Source organism: Delphinus delphis, chromosome 5 (genome assembly GCF_949987515.2).
Source record: "Delphinus delphis chromosome 5, mDelDel1.2, whole genome shotgun sequence".
Classification (NCBI taxonomy): Eukaryota; Metazoa; Chordata; class Mammalia; order Artiodactyla; family Delphinidae; genus Delphinus; species Delphinus delphis.
This window is the reverse complement of record NC_082687.1, coordinates 34150898-34163272: the sequence shown is the minus strand read 5'-3', so window position 1 is coordinate 34163272 and position 12375 is coordinate 34150898. Positions and strand designations below refer to the sequence as shown.

The window sequence follows — 12375 nt, the reverse complement described above, 5'->3', positions numbered from 1 at the left end:
GAAATAGCTTCAGTGTTGTTCTCAAAACTGCCCTTCAGACTAGCTCTGTTTGTTTTCTCATCTCTGACAGATAATCTTGCATAAATACCAGAGCTTTTGGGTCACTCATATCTCTTTTTCCAGTATTAAAAATCTGGTTGATATTGAAGTTTCAATCTGTCATCAGATTCAAATCTTCTCCCCTCCCTGCTCTTAGAATTCCCAGGTGGGTAAGGGTAGAGAAGGTCTGTTTCTAAAGTATTCTCCCAGGTTCTCCACCCCCAACTCTCACCATCAGGGGTCATGGAAAACTCACCACTTGCACACTACCGTCTTGGAAAGGATATTTTGTGCCTGAATCTGTCTATAAATTGTCCTGGACTACACTTTCTCCTTATAAGTTTTATTAATGAGAGTAAAATGCCTCATCTTGAATTATATTGGAATATATTCAGTTTTTGTTTTTAAATAAGATGTAACAGGTTTCATTAAATTGCCTGAGGTCGCAGCAAGGGATATTCCTAGGTCTTGAAATCATGTATTTGGAATCCAGAGTCCAAGCTCTTCTCATTGCACTATAAAGCTTCTCTGTGAGTATAAAAACAAATAAATAAAAAAAGTTTCACACTTTTAATTTAGCATTTTCTCTCATCCAAGTTTGAGTTATTAGATCAACACCTTTAGAATAAGTAATACCATTAAGTTATAACAAAAAGTGATTTATAAATAAATAAATGTTGTCTATTAAAGAGAATCTAATAAATATTAAATAATAAAGGTGAAATAAATAGATTTATATGATTTTCTCTATTTAAGGGTAATATTTTTTAAATAAAAACTGGTTTGCTAGAGAAGATCAGAATATGGATTGAGGGCTTTTAAAGTTTTGAATGTTTGGACATGTTGAGGGCAATCTAGTAATTCTCATACAAAAATGAAAAACTGTGATAATTCCTGGAAGGAATATTGGTTACTGAGGCATTCTTACAGCAGTTCAGAAATGTTAGAACACATCATATGCACATGCTCGTATTTGAAGAACATGAAGTGTGGTTGGGAGGTAGGAAAAACAGGGTGGAAGTAGAGATGGCTTAGTGGTTTGACTATTGCCAATTCACACCCTTTTCATAAAACCTCCAAGATTTTATTTCAGTTCCTTGTCTGACATAAAATGAGACATTGTGTTACCTGTGAGAGAGGTGTTACAAGTAAAAGTGAAGGATGAATCAGTGCTTCTCAAAACCATTTCCTCAGGATTGTTTGAAATCAGAGGAAAGATATTTAAAATATAAGGAAAATACTGAAAAATTCCATGTTCAGAAGATTGCTGTCCTTAAGGATATGGAGGTTAAGCAAGTTGCTTTCTAGCCCCTCATGTCTCCACTGTTTTCCTCAGTCTCACCCTTTTTGGTCCAACATTGAAAACTGTTTCGGAGGCTAATAAGGAGTGAGGGTAAAGGTGGTAGTGACCTATTAAATTATCCTGACCTGTTTTAGAGTTTGGGGCATGAGTAATGTCCCAAATCATGTGCTCACTTACCTGTAGTATTTACCTAGGTATAATATTTATGTTAGAAGTGTTTCTCACAGCATCAATTTTCCCTTGGCTAGCTAAGAGGAAATCAATGGCTATGTGATTATTTGTGACAACACTGTGTCAATGAAAATTCAATTTACTATCAAGATAAGAAGAAAAATGGAATATTATTCAAGCCAAACTGAGAATTATAACCAGGGAAGCAGATTCTCAGCAAGCTCTGAGAACTGTTCCACCTGTTAGAAGTTGGAAGGCAAAGTCATATACATTTTTGAGACAAAGGATCATACATCAAAATGATATATTTTACATAAAGTTCACCAAGGATACATAGTCCAGGTAAACACATAACAAAGAAACAGCAAGTCACCATGATCCCCTACAGAGCTGGGAAAGAACACTATTCTTTTAAGAAGTTACATTGCTAGCATCAGAAGAAAGAAATAATATTGATTTTTAAGGTTGAGTAGGCTCTTCCATCTTTGAGGAGCTCTGCTTAATGTGTAAGGCAGATGCACCCTGCACATTAGGGAGGGAGAAGACCCAAGTAACACAGAGAGAGAATTTTATGTTTAATTTTTTCTTGTCCTGCCTTAAAACATAAATTTTATTTCATCAACTGGATAATAAATTTAACCTAGTTTGTGGAGCTTCCAGAGCAGAAGGTATTCTCATAAGAAGTACCTGAAAGGGGCACAGATACTATTGGGAATATGCATAGTGTTTATATCAACTGTAGTGAGCCAGTCATTGTTCCTTTAAAGTAAACAGCTCTGAAGAGAACAGACTGATGATTATAGCTATGATAGCTCCAATATTAGTTCCCATTCCTGGCATGGTAGGTTTTGTTGACAGGGTTGTGATGACCTGAGAAAAATCATTTTGTTGATGTGGAGTCAAGGTCCACTTTTCACAAGGCTGAAGTTTGGAATGCATTATGTGATTGAAATTTAAGAATGAGAAGGGGCCTATAAGATGAAATCTTATATTCCTTAAAAGGAATAACTATTACATTTTTCTGTCAGCAGAATCAGATAGAAGAAGACAAGTCTAGTAATGAATTAAATTCAGAATTGTAGCTGTATTAGTCAGGGTCCTCCAGAGACATAGAACCAATAGGATATGAAAGGAGATCTATTATGAGGAACTGGGTCATGCAGTTATAGAGGCTAAGGAGGCCCATGATCCATGAGCTGCAGACCCAGGAGGCCAGTGGCGTAGTTCAGTCCAAGCCTGAAGGCCTGAGAATGGGAGAAGCCAATAGTGTAAATGCCAGCCTGAGGGCAGGAAAAGATGAGATGAGATGTCCCAGCTCAGCAGCAATGAGGTAGGAAAAAGGGGCAAATGCCTCCTTCTTCCACCTTTCTGTTTTATTCAGGCCCTTAACACATTGGATGATGCCTACCAGTTGGAGAGGGCAACTTAATTTACTGAGCCCACCAGCTAAAATACTAATCTCATCTAGAAACACCCTCACAGACAACACCCAGAAATAGTTTCACCAGATACCTGGGCATTCCCTGATCCAGTCAAGTTGATACATAAAATTAACTACCACAGTAGCTAAGAGACAAATGAGCAAGACAGTTTGTTTTTCCTTAAGGGGCAAAAGACCTTAGGGAGTAAAAATATAACAGAATAGAAATAATAGAGGGTAAGTTGAAAAACCTTTATTCAGTTAACAAAGGGTGTCAAAGTACAATAATAATAACCAAGACTAGAAGTAAGCAAAGAAAAATTGTAGCAGGGAATCAGAAAATTATATTCTGTTGCCTTGGACAGAAACAGTCTATGTCTGCAGTAACCAACTTGACTAGTCTTGGGAGGATACTGTTCACCTGTGTAGCTGTCAGTTTACAGACTACTGATGGACTGGACATCCAGTGCTCTAGAGGAAATGGTGTATGTCTTCTTAATTAAGAAACGTGAATCTAATGACCATCTTGGAGTTTTGCTGCTGTTTCAATTGTTAATAGTACATCATAATGTTCTTTCCATCATGGTTCAAGGGCAGAGTTCTCTGATGTCTTTCCCTGAAGACCAGCTTTTCAGGCTTCAGATCATGCAGGGTGACTGTTCTATAATGGAGCTTAAATCTGTTGGCAATAAAGCTGGATATGAGCCCCCTGTATTATTTAATCATATCAGTTTGCAATAGGTAGAATCTGACTTTGGAAATGAAATTCCCAAACACATGGAAAGGCTTATCATTAACTTGGGAGGAGACAACTTGTGGGTCCCGGAGGAAGTTGGTCTTGTTCCGGTCAAGTCTAATTGGTAATACTTTAGGCCTTGAAATTTCAAGGATTTCTGAGAGCTTTGCTCATAATAATTGTAGGATTCCATTGATTCTACTTTTCCTGATGATTTTGGATGAAAAAGACAGTGAAGTTTCTGAATAAAAGGTGAACATTTACAGAGTTAAATAATAGCAATGCCAGGGAAATATGTGCCTATGTCAATGGAGAGATAACTGAATTTCTTGACTTCCACCACACCCCAGTCAGGATAATAAAGTCAAGCAATTATTATTATTATTATTAATATTATTAATAGAAGAAGGAGGAGGACTATTACCACTTTTAGGACCATAGTTCCAGTTATTATTTACTTTTTCTTAGGGTGAATCAAGGAAAGCCCTTGATTCACCCTAAGAAAAAGTAAATAATAACTGGAACACAATCATAGCTCATTGCTTGGGGCATTTGTATAAAATCCATTTGGGGATGTTCAAAGGGGCTTCAGGACTTTACCTCCTTTTCACTTCCTACTTTTATAGTTTGGTAAGGATCATGCCACTGGCAGCTAGGACATGTGTTAGAGATATCCTCAGCAGTAGCCTTATTAAAATCAGGCACCAACGTTATTTTCTAATTGTTGACAATTTATCTCCGCCACTGTGTGTGATGTATAAAACATGTTTACTTAACTCTACTTGAAATCTTTCGGCTCCAGAGATCTCTTGAGCGCCAAAGTTATCCCCATGAACTATGCATCTTAATCTCTTCCACATTTTTTTCTCTGCATCATTGGTTTGTCTCTGACGGTCAACAATAACCTCTGTAAGCCCCTTCAACATGAATCTTCCTTAAGTGCTTACAGGCACAATTACTCGGGTAAACGACGCTTGCTGATCATAGTGGTCACCTGCTATGTTTAGTTTTATTTGTTCAGAGGGAGGATGCCCCTGATGGATGACAGTTGGTTTTTGGCCAAGTACCAGAGACATGAGATTGTACAAGCACCGCACAGAAATTCTCATGTTGCCTGCTGGATGTGAAACTATGCCTCCTCCAGGCTGAGCATCTGCTTCCTTTGGGGTTTCTTAATTCGGAAGAAATCTATTGGTCCCTAGGTCATATGGTCATGTGCAAAAATTAAATTTCAACTTACATACATGTTTTGTTAGGGTGGTCAATAAAATGAGTCATAATAATGTGTTATGGTGAGATAAAATTATCTGGAATTAAAGGAATGGAGCTCCCGACACCATGGGGCTCGCCCCCGCCCACCAACGGCGGTGGGGCCCCAGCTTCCCAGTCCCCCTCACTTCCCACAGTTTCTAGCAGGGGCCCAGCCCAGGCCTCCTCTTTCCCTCACTTCCCCCTAATTCCCCTTCCAGACGCTGCCCTCAAGTTGAAGCCTGAGCCACCACAACAGACCTCGAGCCCCAGCAGTCACCCTCACGCAACAGGCCGTGGTCCGCTGGCCTCCCAAGAGCACCAGCCATCCTAATGGAGGCTTCCTGGGGGCCCCTGGCCTCCACCTCGGCTGCCCCAGGGCCTCCCGCGGCCGCTTTCCCCTGCCTGGGGCCTGCAGCTGATGCGGGGAGCAGGCTCCGCCGGAGCCGAGGGCATCTTGGAACCACAGCCACCGCCACCACAGCAGAAATATCAGGAGAGGCCAGGGCAGCGGCCATCAGCAGCACCAGGGGACAAAGCACAGGAAAGGCACTCCACAGTCACTGGTGTTTGAGGGTGACAGCAATTCCAGAATGCTGCATTTCCTTACAACTGTTGTGGGCTCCACTTGTGATGTAAAGGTGAAGAATGGTACCACCTGTGGATGCTGAGCTCAATGTTCGAACTGGCAGTAGACGCTGTGCACAGAAAGCATTGGAGCCAGCAGGTGGCCCTCGTCAGGAAGACATTGTGGACACCATGGTGTTTAAGTCAAGTGATGTCGTGCTTGTCTACTTCCAAAATGTTGACTTCAATTATGCTACTAAAGTTCACTGATTCAGCCATTGCCATGAACTCAAAAGTGAGTGGGGAGCACAAAGAGAAGATGCTTCAGTGCTGGGAGCAGGGCGACAGCAACAGCGATGACTATGACCTGGAGTCTGACATGTCCAATGGATGGGACCCCAATGAAATGTTCAAGTTCAATGAAGAGAACTACAGTGTAAAGACCTCCTATGACAGTAGTCTCTCTTCTTGTCCCTTAGAGAAGGACAACTCAGAAGAGTTTCATCAGCGGGAGCTGTGTGCAGCCCAGTTGACTTGAAAGACTAAATCGAGCCCCCAGTACTGCCTGCGGATCGCCATGGAGAATGATGAAGGGTGCACCGAGGAGGAGAACAGTGCAGTTCAGCAACGGGGTTCAGGAGGAGAGAGCCCCAGCTTGGCATCTAGAGAGGGAAAGTATATCCCTCTACCCCATCGAGTTCAGGAATGTCCCAGGGGAGGAGTTTGATGCAGTAGTACTCGTGCCGGCCGGCCTGGCCTTAGCTCTTTGCCACCTCTTGGCCTTCACCATCTTGACAATAGCAGCCCTAGCCCAGGTTCTGAAACACGCAGTATCAATGGAGGCCCCTCCCGCATGTCCCCTAAGGCACAGTGGCCTCTGAGAGGTACCAAGACTCTGTCTTCCCCCAGCAACAGGCCTGGAGAAGCTTCTGTTCCACCTGCTCCTGCAGTGGGCCGGATGTACCCCCTGCACTCTCCCAAGTCAGCTGTCCCTGCCCCAGTCTCAGCTTCCTGTCCTGAGCCTCCCATCTGCTCAGCAGTACCGACCTCTTCAGCTTCCATCCCCATGATGTCATCAGTTGGGGATCCTGGAGTAGGCTCCATTTCCCCAGCTTCTCCAAAGATCTCACTGGCCCCCACAGATGTAAAAGAACTCCTGGCCAAGTAACCTGAGAGAATGCTGCAGTTCTAGGAGCTGTCCTGGATAGCTAGGAAAGTCCCTGGCCTTCAGAACAAACAGAAACACTTTCAACTGGAAGAACTGAGAAAGTTTGGGGCCCAGTTTAAGTTTCAGCCCAGTAGCTCCCCTGAGACCAGCCTGGATCCTTTCCCTCCCCAGATCCTAAAGAAGGAGGCCGAAGGGAAGGAGAAGGAGGTCTTTTGGCTTCAGACTCCATGGGGGCTGTTTCTTCCCTTTAGAATCCATATCGCTTAAGGAGGACGAACTACCCCTGCCACCAGCAGGAGGCACCGAGGGGCGGGATCAGCCCCCTCTGCCTTGCCCAAGCCAAAGAGATGACAAGGATGTGGTCCCTGTTGCTGAACAAGTGAAGAAGTCAACACTGAACCCTAAGGCCAAGGAGTTCAATCCCCCTAAGCCCCTGCTGTCTGTTAATAAATCAACCAGTACTCCACCTTCTCCTGGGCCCCGGACTCATTCAACTCCCTCCATCCCGGTGTTGACAGCAGGTCAGAGTGGGCTATAAAGCTCCCAGTACATTTCCTACATACCTCAGATACACATGGGATTTCTGTCCTGAGGTTCAGGCACCTCAGGACAGAAATCCTGTGTCCAACTCAATGCCTGGACAGCAGGACAAGTACCAGGGAGCAAGAGGCTCCCTGCCCTCCTAGCACTCGGACAAATACCAGACAGCTTCAGCCCCTCTGATGATGCAGGCCACCGCCACTGCTTCTGCCCCACCTCTGGTGGCTGCCACACCTTATTCTTCCTACATCCCCTACAACACACAGCAGTTCCCAGGCCAGCCCACCATGATGCAGCCCATAGCCCCTTACCCCTCACAGTGTTTGCCCCCATGCTTCAAAGCAACCCACGCATGCTGACGTCAGGGAGCCATCCCCAGGCCATTGTGTCACCCTTCATCCCTCAGTACACTTCTGCAGAGCAGCCCACCCCCCAAGCCCTTTATGCCACGGTTCACCAGTCCTATCTGCACCATGCCATGTAGCTCCATGTGCACCAGCCGCAACCAGCCACCATGCCTATTGGGAGCCAACTGCAGTCCCAGCATGTGGACCCTGGTCCCATCCAGCACCAGGTGGGGCAGGCCCCACACCTGGGCAGTGTATAGCCATAGCAGAACCTGTACCACCCAGGGGTCCTGACAGGTACACCACCTTCTCTGCCACCCGGACCTTCTGCCCAGTCCCGTCAAAGCAGCTTCCCCCAACCAGCCGCTGTGTATTCCATCCATGCCCACCAGCAGCTGCCCCATGGTGTCACCAATATGGCCCATGTTACCCACGCCCATGTCCAAAATGGAATCACAACAGCCCAGCCTCCTCACCCTGGGGCTCCCCACCTCTCCCAGATGATGATGCTGCACTTATCCCAGAGCCATGGGGGCTCCCCTCAAGGTGCAATGCCCCACAGTGGGGTGCCTGCATTCTCAGCTTCTATACCCTCACCCTACCCCTACATCGGACACTCCCAAGGTAAGCAGCCTGGCCAGGTGCCTGGATGTCTGGGAGGAGCTGATGACAGGATTCATGAGTTCTCATTAGCTGGAGGAATTTGGCTGATGCACTGCAGGTAGGGCAGGATGCACGGGCTCTGGGTGGGGAGTGAGGGGTCTTGGAGGCAGGGCTGTTACACAGGGCGCCTGCCGACCTGCACTTGTCTGTGATGTAGGGTAAGCAGAAGCCACAGTTGCTGCCACCAGGGGCTTGCTCCTGGCTCTGTTCTTTGCTTCTTTCCATCCTCCCTCAGTTGTGATCCAGCAGCCCTCCTCCCCGCTGCCTCCTCAGCTCTCAGTGAACCCAGCTGTCTCCTGACTTAGCCAAGGTAAGGTCAGCACAGCAGACAACGTCAGGCTGGGATGTGGGGGGCTGAGCTGGGCACATGAGGAAGAGCTCTGGTTCACTGGGAAACAGCGATTGATCTGTGCCTCTGACAGCCCCATGAGACACCTTGAGGAGGCCGGTCCTATCAACACTCCCCCCCCCACCCCACACTGGATGGCATTGGATGAAGGGACAGCTGCTTGGGTTCTAATGTGCCTGCTCTCTTCTCTTTCCCCTCCAACCAGTTCAATCTCATCCCTCCCGGCAGCTCCCCTTCCACCCCCCATGGAACTGAAGATTGTCCTGGCTGTGACCTGAGACCTCCATGAGTGGAGGGAAGAGTGATCTATGTCTCTTCCCCCAGCAGCTCGGAGAAGTCCCAGCCCCCCAGCCCCTTATCTCCCCCTTGGGGAGCTGTGGAATTCCTGCCAAGAGCCTTGAATGGGAAGGGCCTCAAAGTGGGCAGGGCCAGGGTCCAGCAGGGGTGGGGGTTTTCTGCTCTGCCCCTGCCCATACCCACCCCATCTTGCTCTCCTATCCTCTCATCTATCCCCCCGCTGGAGATAGAAGATCTTTTATTTTCTATTATTTATAACCTCAGACTTGGGCGCCCTGTTCTTTCTTCCCCATTAACTTGAGTGATCTGTGTGAGAGACACAGGTGACCCACCAGGATGGCTGGACAAGGACTTTTACTTTTTATTACATAAAAATATTTTTTAAAATTAAAAAAAATATGAAATTTTAAACTAATGTGAGATGCCCTCATGGGCTGTGGAGGGAAATGGGCATCTGGGAAGGGTCAAAGCAGAACCTGGTGTACAACACATTCATGGTCTCATGTGTGACATCCCCACAGATGCTCAACAGTAATCCTATGAGAGATTTTAAGTGATGATAAAAATGCTGCATTACCAGGTGAATTCAGGGGCCAGGAAAATATTGGTGTCACCTCATTTGCACTCATAGCTGGCAAGGATTACATAAATGATTATCTACTTGAATACATTTCCTCCTTTTACTTTCAAGTCTCCAAGAAAAACCTTTGGTTGACTCGGTACATTATTTATCAGTAATTAAAGTTTAATATTTACAGTGTCTCCCCAAACTTGTGTTCTTTTAAAAATGTGACATAATTGTGGTGCTGCACTGTTCCATTTTCTAAGGGGTAGCTAATAAGTTTATAGTTCCTTCAGTTTAACAGGACACAAATTAGAAAGTGGGCCATACTTCTTGAAGTTTTTCCTAGAATTGGTTCTTATAATGAATTTTGAATTGTCCGTTTCCTGACAGAATTCACTTGGGTTTCCAAGGTATCTCCAAACCCAGCTTGTGGGACTTCAGCATGAGGGTCCCTATAAAGCCATCAAGTATGAGGGGAATGCTCAACTAATGACTAATGTACGTTCATGGGAGAGCTCTTTTCCTACTGGGGAGGAAAGCAGTTATCTCTTGGCCTTGGTTTTAGTCATCTTCCTTGCTATAACAACCCAAAACGTTTCTACTCAATAACAATTTCCAAAGGCAAGAGAGAAAATGTGTTGCTAAGGAGACGGCTGACACACAGAGGAAGGAGGGCTTTACAGCATCTGTGAGCATGCAGCTACGGTTTCTCATGCCTCTAGCTCTTGGCCCACAGGGACTCACAAAAGCCTCTCCATGAGACTGCAGTGACACAAAGATACTGGTAGATCCCTCACGGTCCTCAGATCATATTTCATGCCAATTCATCTCAATCCAGGAGATTTGATATGTATCTTGATTAACTTCCTTAGTGGCAAACCCAGAAGGAACAAACAGAGAGCTCAGTTTTACAATTGTACTTCATATGTGGGAGATCATTTAATCACAGCCATAATGTAGTTGAGAATGTGGAAGCGATAGTGTGGTCAAAAGTGGACTTAGCTAAGAACCTGAAGAGATGTATACTTGGTGTCACTGTACCCTGAAAAATCATGGTGGTCTTCCATATTCATCAAAACTCTTTTAAACAGAGCTCAAAGATATAAGTACTGATGTCTTCTCCTTTTTAAAAAATAATTGCACTTTAAATATCACTTAATTAACTTATCTTTTATTATTTCCATAATAAGGAAACCTAAAATTCTTAACAGCAATTGAAAACTGCAATGGTCTACCCACTAGCAAAGTCAAATTACACTGCAAAGGGAAAATTTGCCCAGGGTCTGCTCACCAGGTGAGAAATGTAAGAAAGAGGTAAAGAGAAGGTCTCTCAGGGGTGGAGAAGTTCAGGTGGAATGTTTACCTGAGGTGGCCACAAGTAGCAAATCTAAAAATCACAATCTTGAAGAGAAACTAAAGATCATAGATAAGTTGTTCCAAGTTTTCAGACTAATGACAAAGGCAAAGCAAAAGAGGGAGACATTCACTGAGAGCAAGGATATCTACAGCGTACAATGCTGAGCTGAAACTGTGTGCAAGGAACAGCGATTGAGGAGCATACCCACATGTGTCTGGTTGTATTATACAGGCCAGGAGGGTGGCTGGCAGCACTGTGCCCTGTCAGACAGGAATGAACAGTGAGCTGCTCTAACATTTAGCTTAAGTCATAGAGGAGTTCTTTCTTTTTATCATTTTTAGTAAATTTCTCTGTGAAAAAAATATCAGTATATGGTAGGTAATAGGGTTCTGATTTGCTCAAAGGCGTATCAAACACCAAAGTCAATTAAAATTTCAGAACTCTATGATTAACCTATTCAGAGTAGAAAAAAATGTCCTTCAGTAATTGATACATTTTGCCGAGCCAGGTGTACCCCTCTTTATGTTATTTCAGGAGTAACATGAGTGTTTACCTCAATAAACTCATTCAGTGCATTCATAGTAAATTTAAGGAACACATTATAATTGTAAAAAATTTTCTCTGAGTTCAGTTTTACATTATACCAATATGTAGCATTACTATATATATTCAATAGAAATGTTTCTACCAAAATCCAAAATTTATTAGACTTTCATTAACTTCAAAGCCACTCATGGTATACCCTCCTTCCTGGAAGCTTTGGGTGTTAGAGGATCACTGTGCATTATTTGCTGTAAGAGGGACACTGAAATGCCGTCTGTACTGTTTCTGTACCAGCTCACAAATACAGTCTGGTTAAAAATTCTGTAATTACTAACTCTATGTGTCAACAAGTATGCCAAAAGCATTAGAATGAATCCTCTTTAAGGACCACTTTCTATGCTTATTAAACCTGGCAAAGTGCTGAACAAACAAAAAAATACAGACACATTTGAAAAAATAATTCAGTGAATAAACGAATGACGAGTATGCATTCAAAAAATACTTATGGGTTGCCTAATTGGTATACTCTAACTGTACCTTAGAAGTTGGGATTATGTTTGTAAACATAATATATGTAAAACTTGTGACAAATCTCTTCTAACACAAGGACTGAGGTCACTGTTTGACTGTTTCAACTCGATCAACAAACCACTATAGGAAGCCTAATGTTCTTCAGTTAAATGCACCCTCAAGATACTGGTACAGGCTGAGGCGTACTCAATATGAAAAACTGCACATATTTAATCTGAAGATTATATAACAAAGCTATAAATTCCGAAAAGTCCCAGTTATCATTTAAAGTACTAGCACTCATTTATTCACGCATGGCCAATGTAGCACAGGTGGACAAGGGCAGCTTATCCTCCTCTCCCGGAGGCATGATTGCACCCTCTGTAGAGGCTATCTGCTCACCGGGAGTGACTTCATCTTTTACCCTGAAAGAAACAGGGCTCCCAGAAGTACCCCTGTGTCTTGACTTCATAACCACTATCACTGTCTTTTTCATGCTATGACCATCCTGTCGCTTCTCTCCCTAGCTCCTCTCCAGGCAGCCAGTGTGCT

General features: G+C 44.2%; 1 pseudogene; it reads left to right on the top strand.

Moving 5' to 3' along the window:
• The first annotated feature begins 4990 nt into the window (after positions 1-4990).
• Positions 4991-8806, top strand: LOC132426236 (ataxin-2-like protein pseudogene; annotated as a pseudogene).
• The last annotated feature ends 3569 nt before the right edge of the window (positions 8807-12375 follow it).